This window comes from Rhincodon typus, chromosome 42 (genome assembly GCF_021869965.1).
Source record: "Rhincodon typus isolate 14 chromosome 42, sRhiTyp1.1, whole genome shotgun sequence".
In the NCBI taxonomy this organism is placed as follows: Eukaryota; Metazoa; Chordata; class Chondrichthyes; order Orectolobiformes; family Rhincodontidae; genus Rhincodon; species Rhincodon typus.
This window is the reverse complement of record NC_063373.1, coordinates 6,767,128-6,783,317: the sequence shown is the minus strand read 5'-3', so window position 1 is coordinate 6,783,317 and position 16,190 is coordinate 6,767,128. Positions and strand designations below refer to the sequence as shown.

Here is a 16,190-nt window from a genome sequence, read left to right as displayed (position 1 = left end):
CCCCCCCAAGCCCATGGGAAATGGGGCAGCACGGTCACTCAGTGCTGCCTCACAGCGCTAGGGACCCAGGTTTGATTCCACCCTCGGGTGACTGTCTGTGTGGAGTTTGCATGTTCTTCCCATGTCTGTGGGGGTTTCCTCCCACAGTCCAAAAATGTGCACATTAGGTGGATTGGCCATGGTAAATTGCCCATAGTGTCCAGGGATGTAGAGGTTAGGTGCGTTAGCCACACGGAATGTTGGAAGGGGGTCGGTCTGGGTGGGGTGCACTTCAGGATGGCGGTTTGGACTTGTTGGGCCAAATGGCCTGTTCCCACACTCTGGGGATTCTGGAAACAAAAAGAAATGCAGGGTAGAGGGTAGCTGTGTGGGTGGGTTGGTTGGTCTTCAGAGGGTCACTGTGGACTCAATGGGCCAGATGGCCTGCTTCCACACTGCAGTGATTCTTTGATACTTCTATGATACCCACTGACTGTGGATGCTAGCTTTCAATGATTAGGCACAAGACCCCCAAATCGCTCTGTTCTGTAGCTTTCTGCAGCTTTTCTCCATTTAAATAATATACTCAGCTTCTCTACCCTTCCTGCCAATGTATGTAATGTCACATTTTGCAACATTATCTATCTACCAAGTTTTTGACCACACTCTCAACCTGTCTGTGTATCTCTCTGCAGACTCTTTGTGTCATCCTCACCACTTGCCTTCCCTTCTATTTTTGTGTTATCTGCGAACTTGGCTATATTACATTCGCCTCTGTCATCCAAGTCATTAACATGTAGTGTAAATAGTTATGCCCTAACACTGATTCCTATGGCTTCCACTAATTACAGGCTGCCATCAGGAGAATGCATCCTCTACCCTAACTGCATGTAGTACTCTAGATATGGTCTCCAGTGGAGAAGAATTTAGTGTGGTTGTAATGTCACAGGAATGGTACTGCAGAACTAAGCCTATTGTTCTGAAGTTATCGGGTTAAAATCTCATCTTGACAGGTAGTGAAATTTTAACTCAATGAAATATGGATCATGTAATCATTGTCACTTATAAAATCATTAAAAACCTGTATGGTTTGTTAATGTTCTTTTTTAGGGAAGAAAATGGGCCATCCTTACCCGGTCTGGCTCGACATGTGACTCCAGACCCACAGCAATGTGGCTTACTTTAACTGTCCAGTGAAATGACCTCACAGGCCACTGCCTGTGTCGAACTGTTAAATTGTCTCAAAGCATTGAAAAGGAGCGGACTGCTTGCCATTGATGTAGGCTGCGGAAATGACAGCAGCTAACTCGTCCTGCCGACTCTGCAAAGTTCTCCTTGTCTATCCCCTATCTTGTGGATAGCGTCCAGATTGAGAGAGTTGTCCCACGGTCCAATCAAATGAATGTTCTGAATCAAAAAGGAAATAAAATGTCACAGAAATCACCACAGCTGTCCCTGGGTATATCCTGCCCAGCAGTAGGACGGATGTGGCGGCACAGTTGTATATGATCGAAAAGGAGTTGCCCTGGGAGACCTCAATACTTACTCTGGATCCCGTGTGGCTTTATGGAATCAGATCAAACATGGGCAAGGAACCCTCCTACTGATTACCACACCGTGCCCTCTGTTGGCTGATGAATGAGTGCTTCTCTTTGAACACCACTGGGAGGAAGCATTGAGAGTGGCAAGGGTGCGGAATGCACTCTGGGTGGGAGATTTCAATGTCCATCACCAACAGTAGCTCAGCAGCGGTCTGACTGACCAAGCTGGTCGAGTCCTAAAGGACATAAACTGTTGGACTGGATCCTTGCAGCTGGTGAGGGAGCCATATGTGAAGGGAAAATCGACCTGTTGCAGTTGCATGCATCCAGTAGGAGTTACTCTGGGACAGTCCCAGTGGAGACAAAGTCCCATTGTTACATTGAGAATACCCTCCATTATGTCTAATGGCACCCACCACCGTGCTAAATGAGACAAACTTTGAACAGACCTAGCAAATAAAAACAGGGTATTCCTGAGGTGTCAGCAGCAGCAGAATTGTATGCAGCCTTGGTTCAATCAAGAATGCGGGAGGGTATCCCAGAAGCAGCACCAGCAAAGACCAAAAATAAGGTGAGACAACAAGGTGCAGAGCTGGATGAGCACAGCAGGCCAAGCAGCATCATAGGAGCAAAAAGGCTGACGTTTCAGGCCTAGACCCTTAATAAGGTGTCTACCTGGTGAAACAACAACAATAATACAGAACTATTCTGGTCTCCCTGCTATAGGAAAGATGACGAAAGGATTCAGAAAAGATTTACAAGAATGTTGCCAGGATTGGAGGGTTTGAGCTGTAGGGAGAAGCTGAATACGCTGGGGCTGTTTTCCCTGGAGCATCGGAGGCTGAGGGGTGACCTTTAGGGAAGTTTATAAAATCATGAGGAGCATGGATAGGGTGAATAGTCCCCCAGGATAGGGAAGTCCAAAACTAGAAGGTATAGATTTAAAGTAAGAGAGGAAAGATTTGAAAGGGACCTGAAGGGCAATATTTTCATGCAGAGAGTAATGCGTGTATGGAATGAGCAGCCAGAGGAAGTGGTCGAAGCTGGTGCATTTACAACATTTAAAAGGCGTCTGGATGGGTATATGAATAGGAAGGGTTTAAGAAGTGTAAGGGTCAAATGCTGGCAAATGGGACTAGATTAATTTGGGATATTTGGTTGGCATGGATGAGTTGGACCAAAGGGTCTGTTTCCATGGTATACGTCTCTGTGACTTGATTGTCACTTGCTGCCTCCACTGTTTGACAGACACAGCTAAGCAATTGCACAGCCCATGAATCTGATTGGTCTTGAACCATCTGATCGTGAATAGTTTAGTCAACAATTAAACAACACACCGGATGAGGAGGGTCCATAAATATCCCAATCCTCAATGACGGGGGATCCCTACACGTCAGTGCCAAAAAACAAGGCTGAAAGTTTTACAACTGATTAGTAATGCAGAGGCGCATGTAATTTTCTGGGTTCAAATGCCACCAGAGCTGTTGGTGGAATTTGACTTCAATGAAAATCTGGAATTAAAAGCCTATTGATGACCACAAACCCGTTGTCATATAAAGATGTGAAACAAGTGTCCTTTCAGAAGGAAATTCACTGTTTTTACCTGGTCGAGCCTACGTGTGACTCCAGACCCATAATGGTTAACTCTAAAATCATCTAGCAAGCCGGTTAGTTATATCAACTGCTTAAAACGTCTCAAAAGGGGATGAAACTAGACAGCCAATGCTGGCAAGACTAAAACACCGGAAACAGCAATGACAAATTCAGCCCTGTCCACCCTGCAAAGTCCTTGTAACTAACATTGGTGGGCCATTGTCAAAGTTGGGAGAGCTGTCTCTCAGACTAGTCCGGCAACGGCCAGATTCTGTAAGGTGTACTCTAGCGTTAGAGGCGGTTCAGAGAAGATTCACTAGGCCAATCCTGGGTATGAAGGGATTACCTTCTCGGGAGATTATTGAGTAGATTGGGCCTGTGCTCAATGGAATATAGAAGAGTGAGAGGCACCTTATTGAAACAGACCATTATTAGGGTGGCTTGACAGGGTAAAAATGGGGAGAGGTGATTTCCCTTTGGGGCAGAGTCGAGGACCAGGGCGATAATTTCAGAATAAGGGGCTGCCTATTTAAAAGAGAGGGGAGCATAAATTCTGAGGAAAGTGAACCTGTACAGTTCTTTACCAAAAAGGGCTGGGTCATTAGTTATATTAATAATATATTTCTTTTGTTCCTATGTCTTCAAAAAAAGACCCAGGACAAAATAACCTCAAAGCCACAGCATCTATCACAGAGATCAGCATGTAAAATTAAACACATGGGATTGGGAATAGTGCATTGACATGTATAGACAGGCAGGAAACGATAAACGGTCTTTTTCCCCACAAGTGCCATAGAGTGGGGTACCACAGGGATTAGTACTTGGACCCCAACTATTTATAACGTGTTAATGATTGAGCTGGAGGGAATGCTATATAATATCGCCAAGTTTGCAGATGACAAAACTGGGCGGGTGAGCTATTGGGATGATGTAGAGACACTTCATTGTGATTTAGAAAAGTTAAGGGAGTGGGCAAATGCTTGGCAGATGAAATATCATGTGGATAAATGTGAGGTTCTGCACTTTGGTAGCAAAAACAGGAAGATATATTAACTGAGTGCTGATAGATTGGGAAAGGGGAGGTGCTGTTTGTACATCAGACACTAAATGTATGCCAGTGGGTGTGTTGACCTTCCTTGTGAGAGAATTCAAGTGCAGAGCGGGAACACCTTGCTGCAATTGTATGGGTCTCAGTGAGATCACATCTGGAGTATTTTGTGCAGTTTTGGTTTCAATTATGGAAGGATGCCTGGCTATGGAGGGAACGCAAGAAAGGTTTTTTTACCCCAGACTGATTCCTGGGATGGCAAGATTGACGTGAAGAGAGACTGGATAGCTTTGGATTTTTTTTTTCTTTATTCATTTGCGGGATGAGGGCATCGCTGGCTAGACAGCATTTATTTCCTATCCCTAATTGCCCAGAGGGCAGTTAAGAGTCAACCACATTGCTGTGGGTCTAGAGTCACATGTAGGCCAGACCAGGTAAGGATGACAGTTTCTTTCCCGAAGGACATTCGTGAACCAGATGGGTTTTTCCAACAATCGACAATGGATACCCTGCATCCCAAGGTACTAAAAGTGGTGATGGGGGAAATAGCAAATGCACTAGTAATTATTTAGCAAAATTCACTGGACTCTGGGGTGGTTCCCGCAGATTGGAAAGCAGCCAATGTGACGCCACTGTTTAAAAAAGGAAGTAGACAAAAAGCAGGTAACTATAGGCCAGTTAGCTTAACTTCGGTAGTGGGGAAAATGCTTGAATCTATCATTAAGGAAGAAACAGCAAGACATCTGGACATAAATTGTCCCATTGGGAACACCCAGCATGGGTTCATGAAGGGTAGGTCATGTTTAACTAATTTGGTGGAATTCTTTGAGGACATTACTTGCATGGTGGACAATGGGGAGCCTGTGGATGTGGTGTATCTGGATTTCCAGAAGGCATTTGACAAGGTGCCACACCAAAGGCTGCTACATAAGATAAAGTTGCACGGTATTACAGGTAATGTATTGGCATGGATAGAGGATTGGTTGACCACTAGAAAGCAAAGAGTAGGGGTAAATGGGTGTTTTTCTGGTTGGCGGTCAGTGGCTAGTGGTGTGCCTCAGGGATCAGTGTTGGGACCGCAATTGTTTACAACTTACGTAGATGATTTGGAGTTGGGGACTAAGTGTGGTATGTCAAAATTTGCAGATGACACTAAGGTGAGTGGTAGAGCAAAGTGTGCAGAAGACACTGAAAGTCTGTAGAGGGATATAGATAGTCTAAGTGAGTGGCCAAAGGTCTGGCAGAAGGAGTACAATGTTGATAAGTGTGAGGTCATCCATTTTGGTAGGAATAACAGCAAAATGGACTATGTTTTAAATGGTAAAAAATTGCAGCATGCTGCTGTGCAGAGAGACTTGGGTTTCTTTGTGCATGAATCGCTAAAAGTAGGATTGCAGGTGCAGAAGGTAATTAAAAAGGCAAATGGAATTTTGTCTGCCATTGCTAGAGGGATGGAGTTTAAAAACAGGGAGGCTATGCTGCAGCTGTATCGGGTCCTAGTGAGGCCACACCTGGAGTACTGTGTGCAGTTTTGGTCTCCTTACTTGAGAAGAGATATACTAGCACTGGAGGGGGTGCAGAGGTTGATTCCAGAGTTGAGAGAGTTGGATTGTGAGGAAAGACTGAGTAGACTGAGATTATACTCATTGGAATTCAGAAGAATGAGGGGAGATCTTATAGAAACATATAAGATTATGAAGGGAATAGATAAGATGGAGGCAGGGAGGTTGTTTCCGCTAGCAGGTGAAACTAGGACTTGAGGGCATAGCCTCAAAATAAAGGGAAGCAGATGTAGGACTGAGGTCAGGAGGAACTTCTTCGCCCAAAGGGTTGTGAATCTGTGGAATTCCCTGCCCAGTGAAGCACTTGAAGCTACCTCGCTGAATGTTTTTAAGGCAAGGCTAGATAAATTTTTGAACAGTAAAGGAATTAAGGGTTATGGTGAGTGGGCAGGTAAGTGGAGCTGAGTCTCAAAAAGATCAGCCATGATCTTATTAAATGGCGGGGCAGGCTCGAGGGGCCAGATGGCCTACTCCTGCTCCCAGTTCTTATGTTCTTATGATTCATGGTCATCATTAGATTCTTAATTCCAGATATTTTTTAAATTCAAATTCTGGGATTCGAGCCTGGGTCCCAGAATGTTATCTTGGTCTCTTACCTGGGTCAGAATGTTAACTGTCCAGCGATAATACCATTAGGCCATCGCCTCCTCCTATGATATGGATGATATTCACTGGAGTTTAGAAGAATGAGGGACGGCGTTTGGAGGGAGGGGAGTCTCATAGAAACTTATAAAGCTCAAACAGGACTAGGCTGGGAACATCCTTCTTGGGTTTACCCTAAGACAGGGGAGTCCAAATCCAGGGGTCACATTCTAAGAATACAGGTAGGACTGAGAGAGGAGAAATTTCTTCACCCAGACAGCAGTTAGCACATGTAATTCTCTGCTGCAGATAACAGTTGAGTGCAAAACGTTGAATGTTCTCAAGAAGTTAGATATAGTTCTTAAGGCTAAAGGGATCCAAGGATGTGGGGAGAAAATGGGACTAGGGGACCGAGTAGGGCAATCAGCCATGATGGTTTTGACCTGCGGAATAGGCCCAAAGGGCTAAATGGCTCTCTCAGACCAGGATTTCTAGTTGTTTTTCTTTTAAGTTTTCGGTTTTGCTTTAGGCAGTTGCTGTTGTGGGCTTGAAGAAGTGGGAAGTTATTTTACCCTGTCTCAATTATAGCCAAACACTGGGATTTCTCTTCCTAGGCTACTAGATTACATTAAACCAAAATCTGTTTTTCTGAATTTGCCTTTTTGCGAAAGGGTGTGTTTATGGGATATTACTATATTGGAACAATTAATTAGTATCTATTACTCTCTTAAATTTTCCAATAGAGTTAAATTATTCTTAGTTCCTTTGGTTGTATTTTAACTTATTGTGTTTAAACACAATGTTTTGCTTAACAGTTTGACTGTCACATCGCATCTGGAATACAGCAGTTTGCATTTGCCTTAAAAATGAGATAAAGTTAGGGTCTGGGCTACCTTCTCGAGGTATTTTGAGGGGGTCTGATCTGGTCCATAACATCTCTTGTGTGGGATCTTATCAAAAGCCTTCTAAAAGTCCAACTGAACCGCATCCAATGGCTCCCTCTTACCATCTCTACTGGTTAACTGCTTGAAAAATTCCAGTTGATTTGTCGAGCGTGATTTTCCTTTCATAAATCCATTGTGATTCCAGCCAATCCTGGCATGGTTTTCCAAGTGTTCTGCTGATTAATCTGTTAATTGATTCTAGCATTTTCCCTCCCATCGATGTTAGGAGAGGCCGTCTTTAACTCCCTGTTTTCTCTATATTCTTAAAATTGTATCCTCACCTACAGGGTAGACCCAGCAGAGGTGGCGGCACGGTGGTATATGTTTGGGAGGGAGTTGCCCTTGGGAGTCCTCAACATTGATTCCAGAGCTCCATGATGCCTCATGGCATTCAGTGAAACATTGGAAATGAAACCTGTTGCTGACTACCATGTGCTGAACACCAACGCCACCTCCCCCCCCGCCCCCTGCCCCAACCTCAGTTGTTGAATCAATGCTCCTCCATATTGAACACTGTGGAGGGAGCACTGAAAGTAACAAAAGTGCCTTTGTGGGGATTGCAGTGTTGATCCACAAGAGTAGCTCAGAGGCACCACTCCTGACCAAACCAGTTGAGTCCTAAAGGACATTGCTGCTGGATTAGGTCTGTGGCAGTTAGTGAGGGAATCAAGAAGAGGAAAGCAAACATGCTTGATCTCATAGCCATAAAGACGCACAGCACAGAAACAGACCGTTCCGTCCATGCTGACCAGATATCCTAAATTAATCCAGTCCCATTTGCCAGCATTTGGCCCATATCCCTCTAAACCCTTCCTATTCATATACTCATTCAGATGCCTTTTAAGTGTTGTTATTGTACCGGCCTCCTCCAATTCCTCTGGCAGCTCATTCTATGCACGTACCATCCTGTGTGTTTAAAAAAAAAAAACAGCTGTCCCTCAGGTCCCTTTTTATATCTTTCTCCTCTAACATTAAACCTATGCCCTCTAGTTTTGGACTTCCCTACCCTGGGGAAAAGACTTTGACTATTCACCCTATCCATGTCCCACGTTCTTATAAACATCTACAAAGTCACCCCTCAGCCTCTGATGCTCCAGGGAAAACAGCCCCAGCCTATTCAGCCTCTCTCTATAGCTCAAACCCTCCAACACTGGCAACATTTTTGTCAATCTTTTCTGCACCCTTTCAAATTCCACAACCTCCTTCCTAGAGCAAGGAGACCCGAACTGAACACAGTATTCCAAAAGTGGCCTAACCAATGTCCTGTACAGCTGCAACATAACCTCCCAACTCCTGTACTCAATGCACTGACCAATAAAGGCATCTTAACCAGTCTGCCTTCTGCAGATGCAAACTTAAGTACCACCAAAATATTTGCATTCATGATGGTTAGTTTGGGGTGTTTTGGCAGTTTAAAACAGAGTAACTTGCACTGAAATATAATCCACTCTCCTGAAAGTTACTACTCATTTGGGAAGGAGTGGGTGTATTTAATTTTTTAATGCCAGTGTCATGGCAGCTGTAATATTTGCTCTCAATCTGTTCCGAAGTATATTTGGTACAACAGTGCCATCTAGTAGTGCAATACTCGTCACACGTACAGTCGGCTGAGAAGTGGGAGCTTCAAACAATGTCAATTGACTTTTGCAAAAGGATCAAAACTTCCAAACTGCTGTGTTGACGATCCAAGATCTCCAGGTTCTCTTTGGATGTGATTCAGTACATCTCCATGTCTTTCCCTCCAAGAACCTGCCACTCGGCACATCATGTTTGTGCTGGCTCTCTGACTTAGCATCACGACATGGCACCACTCTCCTATTCCTTCCTGCTAACCTTGCACGTTATTCCTTTACAAATGACCATCCAAATTCTCTTTGATTTCCTCAACCACAGTTTCAGTTGTGCATTCTACACCCTAACGACTCGCGTGACCTGATTGTACCTCGGTCTCTGGCTGTGAATTCCACAACATAACCAACAAGCAAGTGAGCACCAACACCAAGATAGTTTCAGACTGTGTACAACATGCTCTAACGTCTCGAGCTGTACACTCCAGACCTGAACCATTCATGTGAATGTTACCCACCCCCAAACCCCTCCGTCTTGGGCTGTGCACTCCAGACCAGAATTACTTGCTACCCGAACACATTTATCTTCATGTCACTTTTGCCTGTTACTTTCGATCTGTACTTCCTTTGACCCAATCCTTTCACAAGAGAGCACAGAGTGTTGCTGAACAAAGAGGTTCATGGTTCATAGTTCCTTGGAAATGGAGTTGAGGTAGGCAGGGTGGTGAAGAAAGCATTTGGTACGCTTACCTTTATTGGTCAGTGCATTGAGTATGGGAGTTGGGGGGACACGTTGTGGCTGTAGAGGACATTGATTTAGCCATTTTTGGAATACTCTGTTCAATTCTGGTCTCCCTGCTGTCGGAAAGATGTTGTGAAACTTGAAAGGGTTCAGAAAAGATTTACAAGGATGTTGCTGGGATTGAAGAGTTTGAGCTATAGGGAGAGGCTGAATAGGCTGGGGCTGTTTTCCCAGCAGTGTCAGAAGCTGGGAGGTGACCTTATAAAGGTTTATAAAATCATCAGGGGCATAGATAGGGTCAATAGCCAAGGTCTTTTCCCCAGGTTGGGGGAGTCCAAAACAAGAGGGCACATGTTTCAGGTGAGAGGGGAAAGATTTAAAAGGGACCTAAGGGGCAACATTTTCATGCAGAGGATGATGCATGTATGGAATGAACTGCCAGAGGAAGTTGAGGAGGCGGGTACAATTGAAACATTTTAAAAGGCATCTGGATGGGTATATGAATAGGAAAGGTTTAGATGAATAAGGATCAAATGCTGGCAAATGGGACTAGATCAGTTTAGGATATTTGGTTGGCATGGACGAGTTGGATCGAAGGGTCTGTTTCTTTGCTGTACATCTCTGTGACTCTATAGGACTATGTTGTAGCTATTACAGAGACTTGCTTGAAAGAGAGACAAGACGGGCAGCTTAATGTTTCGGGCATGATAGAGAAGTATATAAAAGAGGTGGAGAGTTGCGTTACTGATGAGGGCGAATATCACAGCTATACTGACGGAGAACACCTTGGAGGACTCGACTAGCGAGGCCATGTGGGTGAAGCTTCGGATTAGGAAGGGTGCAGTCACTTTGGGATTGTACTGCAGGCCTCCCAACAGCCAGCAGGGGTGAGTGCAACAGATATGTGGACGGATTATGGAAAAATGTGAAAACAACAGGGTTGTTAACAGGATTTTAACTTCCCCTATATTGGCTGGGACTCGCTTACCACCAGGGACTTGGATAGAAAGAATTTGTGTCCGATTTGTGTGTTTTTTTTTCAGATTTTGAAACAATATTTAAACAGTCCAACTAGGGAAGGGACCGTATTGGACCTGATGTTGGAGAATGAGTTCAGCCCAGATGATTGAAGTTTCAGTGTCGGTCATCTCAGGAAGAGTGACCATCATTCTGTAAGTTTCAAGTTACTTACGGATAATGATGAGCTGTCCTCCAGTGAAAGTACTCAATTTGGGTGAGGCAAACCAGCACAATATTAGGCAGGAACTGGGGAATGTAGACTGGGGGCAACTGTTTGAGAGTAAATCTGCATCTGGCATGGTAGAATCTTTTAAAGGCCACCTGCTTAGAGTTCAGGGCCAGCAACTTCATATGAAAATGAAGGATAAGGATGGCAAGATTTGAGACCCTGGACAACAAGAGAATTTGAGAGCTTAGTCAGGAGGGAAAAGGTGCTGTATATAAGGTTTAGGAAACTGAAGACAGACGGACAGCCCGAGCAGACAAAGGTAGCAGAAATGAACTCAAACAAGGAATTAGGGATTAAAAAAAGGCCATGAAATTTATTTTGCAAACAGGATTAAGCAAGAGAGTAGCCAAAGAAAAGAGTAGGTCCGCTCAAGGACAAAGGAGGGAATTTATGCATTGAGCCAGAGGAAGTAGTTGAGGTCCTCCGTAAGTACTTTGAATCAGTATTCACAAAAGAGGAGGACATGTGGATGGTCTGTCTCAGGAGAGGTACGTTGATTTTCTGGGCCATGACAATACACAAAAGGAAATGGCATTACGTGTTTTTAAAAAGAATTAAAGTAGACAAGTCCCCAGAACGTGATGGGATCTATCCCAGAATGCTTAGGGAGACAAACAAGGAAATTATTGGGACCTTGTATGAAATCTTTGCATTCTCTTCAGTCACAGAGGAGGTCCCACAGGACTGGAGAATAGCCAATGTTCTTTTTTTGTTTTAAGAAGGCCAATAAGGATAATGTGGGAAATTACAGGGCAGTGAGCCTTGCATCAGTAATAGGAAAATTTATTGGAGAACGTTCTTAGGAATAGGATTTGCTCACATTTGGAAAAATGTGGACTTGTTAGTGATAGGCAGCATGGCTTTCTGCGGGGAAGATCCCATCTCTCAAACTTGATTGAGTTTTTTGAGGAAGTGACAAAGATGATTGGGGGCAGGGTGGTAGATGTCTAAACAGACTTTAGCAAGGCTTTGTACAAGATCACTCATGACAGGCTGACACAAAAGGTGAAGTCACAGTGGGTCTGGTGAGATGGGCACAGAACTGGCTTACTTATAGAAGACAGAGGATTGTTGTGGATGGGTATTTTTCTGGCTGGAGATCTGTGACCAGTGGTATTCCACAGGGATCAGTGCTGGGATCCCTGTTGTTAGTAATATATATAAACGATTTGGAGGAGAATGTAGGTGGCTTGATTTTGTAAGTTTGTGGATCATACACAAAGATTGGGGGAGCTGCGGATAGTGAAGTGGATTGCCTGAAGATACAGCAGGATATAGATAGGCTGGAGACTTGTGTGGAGAAATGGCCGAGTTTATCCAGATGTGAGGTGAATGCATTTTGGAAGATTTTGCAAGTATAGAGTAAATGACAGAACCCTTAGTAGCATCAACATAAGGAGGGGTCGAGGCATACAGTTCTACAATTTCCTGAATGTGGCAACACCAAGTGGATAAGGTGGTCAAGAAGGCATGTGGTATGCTTGCTTTCAGTGTTTGGGGCATAGAGTATAAAAATTGGCAAGTAATGTCACAGCTGTACAGAACTTCAGTTGGTTTGCATTTGGAATATTGTGTACAGTTCTGGGTCACCACACTTCAAGAATGACGTGGAGGCTTTGGAGAGGGTACAGAAATGGTTTACCAAGATGTTGCCTGGTTTGGAGAGATTGGACAAACTTGATTTGTTTTCATTTAAACTTTGAAGCATAAGGGTCAGCCTGATAGAAGTTTACACAATTATGAGAAGCAGTGGATAGTCGGAGTCTTTTCTTCCCCATGGTAGAAATGTCAATTACTTGGAGCCGGAGATTTAACTTAAAAAGGGGAATGTTTAAAGGAGATGTGAGAGGCAAGTTTCTTGCTCAGAGGGTGGCAAGTGTCTGGAATGCACTGCCAGAGGAGGTGGTGGAGGCAGATACAATAGCAACGTTTAAAAGGCATCTTGACAGATAGACGAATAAGCAGGGAATAGATCTCCCCTGTAAAGACCACTCATGATTTTCATTCCTGCACCAGATCTCACCTCAGCATGCACTTCACTTCTGACTAGATGAACTCCCTTGTTGTCTCATAGCTGCATTCTTCCCATAAGAACTTCCCACTGAGTAATTCCGTTAGTTTGTCATGGGCAAAATGGGTTTAGCTAACTTGAATGAGTTTTATGGTGAGGTAACAAATGGTTGATGAAGGTAATTTGCTTGATGTCTGCAAACAGGTCTGCCATCTGATCTGGCATCTACCTGGGCACTGGAAAGGACAAAGACACACCACGTCCACTTATGCTCAAAAGTCCACCTCTCTCTCTTGGATCAACCTGCGGTAAAATGAGGTGAGTCGTCCCAGAGGGCCAGCATCCTGACAGAGTCATACTCACCATTTCATTCATACCTTCTAGCCGAGGTCCCAGATACTTCCAAGCCCATCCTTATCCCAGTGTAGATTTTGTGCCAGCAGCAGGGCAGCCACACTAAAGGTGATAATGGTCCCTCAATGTGGAATGCAGATGATGTCGTACCAATGTCACTGGATGAGTAATCCATGGAACGTACTATTACTATGGGCATGTAGGTTCAGATTTTAAGGCAAATTTTAATGGTAATGAGACAAAACTTTCAAAAGTTTTTTTGGAGTAGACTGTTCGCAGGTAAGAGGACATCTGACAAGTGGGAGATAGGAAGAACTGTTGATGTTGGAGTCTGAGATAACACAGTGTGGAGCTGGAGGAACACAGCAGGCCTGGCAGCATCAGAGGAGCAGGAAATCTGCCGTTTTGGGTCGGGACCCTTCTTCAGAATCTTTCTGAAGAAGGGTCCGGACCCAAAACGTCAGCTTTCCTGCTCCTCTGATTCTTCCAGGCCTACTGTGTTCCTCCAGCTCTACACTGTGTTATCTCTGACAAGTGGGAGGCGTTCAAGAGTGTGATGACGAGAGTTCAGAGGCATTTTGTTCATGTTAGTGTTAAGGGTAAGGCTGATATGGTTAAGGAACAATGGATGAATAAAGATATTGAGATCCTAGTCAAGAATAAAAGAGAATCTTATATTAGATATAGACAACTTGGTTCAATTGAATCTTAATCAATATAAAGAGTGTAGGGGCATTCTTAAGAGAGAATTCAGGAAGGCAAAGAGGGGATATGAGATAGTATTGGCAGATCAGGTTAAGGATCATCCAAAGAGATTCTACAAATATATTTAAGAGCAAGAGGGTAACTAGAGAGAGGGTAGGGCCTCTTAAAGATCGAGGAGATTGTCTTTGTGTTGAATCCCAAGAGATGGGAGAGATACCAAATGAATATTTTGTGTCAGTTTTAGTGTGGAGAAAGAAATGGAACCCAGAGAATGCAGAGAAATAAACTTTGATGTTTTAAAAACAGTTCACATTATGGAAAAGGGAGTTCGGGAGGTCTTAGAGAGTATAAAGGTGGATAAATCTCCAGTACTTGATGTAATGTATCCAAGAACATTTGTGGGAAGTAAGGGAGGAAATTACAAGACTCCTTGCCGAAATATTTGAATCATAGTTACGGTAAAGTGCCTGATGACTGGAGGGTGGCTATTGTTGTACCTTTTGTTTAAGAAATGTTGTAAGGAGAAACCAGGGAACTATAGACCTGTGCGTCTGACTTCGGTTGTGGGTAAATTGTTGGAGGTGATAATAAAAGAGAGGATTTCTGTATATCTCGAGAGGTAAAAGTTGATTAGGGATAGTCAGCATGGTTTTGTGAAAGGAAAATTGTGTCTCACAAACCTGATTGAGTTTTTGACGAAGTTACCAAAAAGATTGATGGCAGAGCAGTAGGTGTTGTTTATTTGGATTTTAGTAAGGTTCTTTGACAAAGTTCTGCATGGTAGACTAATTAGTAACATCAGTTTGCATAGGATTCAGGGTGAGTTGCCAATTGGATACATAATTGGCTTAATGGCAGGAGACAGAGTAATGGTGGAGGGTTGCTTTTTGGACTGAAGGCCTGTCGCCAGCGGTGTTCCACAGGGACGGTCTCGGTCCTCTTTTGTCATTTATATAAATGATTTAGATGAGAATATAGAAGACATAGTTAGTAAGTTTGTGGACGACACCAAAATTGGTGGCATAGTAGACAGTGAAGAAGGTTTTCTAAGATTACAAAGGGATCTTGATCAAATGGGTCAATGGGCTGAGAAACGGCAGAAGGAGTTCAATCTTGATAAATGCGAGGTATTGCATTTTTGATACAACAAACAAGGGTAGGGCTTATACAATTAATGGTAGGGCCTTGGGTAGTGTTATAGAATAGGGACCTAGGGGTACAGGTACATAATTCTTTGAAGTTAGTGTCACGTGAAGACAGGGTGGTTAAAAAGGCATTTGGCGCACTTGCCTTCTTTGCTCAGACCTTTTGAGTATAGGAGTTGGGACGTCATGTTGAGGTTGTACAGGACGTTGGTGAGGCCTCTTCTGGAATACTGTGTCCACTTCTGGTCGCCCAGTTACAGGAAGGATATTATTAAGCTGGAGAGGGCTCAGAAGAGATTTACCAGAATGTTGCTGAGTATGGAAGGGATAAAGTTATAAAGAAAGGCTGGATAGGCTGGGACTTTTTCACTGGAGCATAGGAGATTGAGAGGTGACCTGATAGAAGTTTATAAAATAATGAGAGGTATAGATAGGGTTAATGGTAGTTGTCTTTTTCCTAAGATGGGGTATTTTAAGATTAGGGGGCAGATTTTTAAGGTGAGAGGAAAGAGATATAAAAAAGAAATGAGGGGCAAATTTTTTTACACAGAGGGTGGTTTGCATGTGGAATGAACTTCCTGAGAAAGTGGTGTATGTGGGTACAAGTACGACGTTTAAAAGACATTTGGATAAGTACCTGAATCAAAGGTTTGGAGTGATATGGGCCAGGAGCAGGCAGGTGGGACTAGTTCAATTTGTGATTATGTTCGGCACAGACTGAAGGGTCTGTTTACATGCTGTACGACTCTGACCGTCCCTTGAAATGGCCCTAGCAATTCACTCAGTTCAAGGGCAGTGAGAGATGGGCAACAAGTATTATATTTTCCAGTGATACCTACATAGCATGAAAGAGAACTTTTTAAAAAAAAAAAAAAAATTCTTGGTGAAACATGATTGGCAGGAGCTGGCAATGTGCAGCCCAGTGTGCTAATCGAGAAGGAAGCAAAGTTTGCCAAGACCTAGTGCCATCGGACTGTATTGTTGAGTGTCCTGGAGTTATTACAATATAGAGGAATGAGACCAGCCACCGATAGTATCCGTATTGTAGTCCAGTCAACCCCCTTTGTAAAGGCCATGCCTTTTTTTTACTGTTCTGAAAGACTAATGAGCTGAAATGAGAAGTGAACTGTTTAAAAACCTATAATTGTTGAAGGGCTGCTGCCCTTT

At 43.6% G+C, this 16,190-nt stretch overlaps 1 protein-coding gene across 5 annotated transcripts in view; it reads left to right on the top strand.

Annotated features, from left to right (window-relative positions):
* The window catches only part of LOC125487541 (zinc finger protein 239-like), a 36,314-nt gene that overhangs the window by 6,045 nt on the left and 14,079 nt on the right, over nt 1-16,190 (top strand). For 2 of the 5 annotated variants that reach the window (XM_048619280.1, XM_048619283.1), the window contains exons 2-3: nt 10,603-10,731; nt 13,024-13,137. The gene's annotated coding sequence lies outside the window, so the exon portion shown is untranslated. Of the gene's footprint in view, nt 1-1,089; nt 2,092-10,602; nt 10,732-13,023; nt 13,138-16,190 lie in introns of all 5 variants that reach the window. The other 3 variants (XM_048619279.1, XM_048619282.1, XM_048619281.1) reach the window with 3 other exon arrangements.